The sequence below is a fragment of the Chrysochloris asiatica genome, unplaced genomic scaffold (assembly GCF_000296735.1).
Source record: "Chrysochloris asiatica unplaced genomic scaffold, ChrAsi1.0 scaffold00018, whole genome shotgun sequence".
In the NCBI taxonomy this organism is placed as follows: domain Eukaryota; kingdom Metazoa; phylum Chordata; class Mammalia; order Afrosoricida; family Chrysochloridae; genus Chrysochloris; species Chrysochloris asiatica.
This window is the reverse complement of record NW_006408536.1, coordinates 23,131,375-23,132,464: the sequence shown is the minus strand read 5'-3', so window position 1 is coordinate 23,132,464 and position 1,090 is coordinate 23,131,375.

The following is a 1,090-nucleotide window of genomic DNA, read 5'->3' as shown; positions in this document are numbered from 1 at the left end:
AAAAAACAAAACAAAAAACCACTCAGGCATATATAATAATTTACATCTCCAAAGGGCACATTCTGCAAGTCTGCTCCTGGCCACCAGCTCTTAGTCCCTCTCTTCTTAGTCCATGAGTCTAGAGTTCTCAGCCACTCCCCCTCCCCATGCCCCCATCTCTACCTCCATCTCTGGTGCTGCTGCTTCTCTGGATAAGGTCCTGCATTCTGCTTGTGCATTTCTTTCTTGATGGTCCTAGGATCCTCTGTTTCTGGACTGTAAGATTAACCACTCCCCTGTTTTTGTTACAAAACTTGTACCTTTACAATTGTGACAGTCACATTTAGTCATGATAACAGTTATTCACTATTGAATCTTAAGAATCTTATCCACATCTCTTTTTACCAGACCCATGTAGACAAGATGACAGCTATTTAGTGGGGACTCTTTCTCCCCGCCCCCATACTCTTAAACTAAACTCCCTCTTGAAACCTTGTAAGTCAGTCACTTCATGCCTTTGTTGCCCCCTCATTTTAGGTAGCCATTGTCTAAGCTGCCCGTCCCTATCTACCCTGTGTACAGAGGGGATAGCATGGATACTTGAGGTGAAGACTCTTTCCCTCTCTGTTGGTATTTAGAGTAACTACCGTAAATTGAAGCAATTTACCCTTGTTTCTTTTATTTAAAAAAAAAAATTTAATTTTAATCTTCCTCTAGTCGAGTTCTGATTATCGAGCCATTGAGTCTAGGTAAAAAGGGTACTGTATGCAAGTTTGGGTGTTCTTGTGCATCTCCCCTCACTTCATATCAGCTGGATGCTTCACTCTCAGCTCTAGTCCTCTGGCTCAGTCCTTGTCCATGGGCTCAAGTGTCCTTAGGTCTCACCACACTTTGGACCAACCAGCCCTTCCTCTTTCTCTCATCTCGAGGTCAACAGGATTCAATGGACTGGGGTTGAACTCAGCCCATTTCTTCATTGATGCCTTTCTGCCTCTTCCACTCACCAGTAGACCAATGTGGTCGCCAGCAAGCTTATATGCTTGTTTGTGTTTTCCCTTTGAGTTTCAGTCTTAGAGGGGAATTTGTCCTGAAGCACTTGATTGCTAGCCTT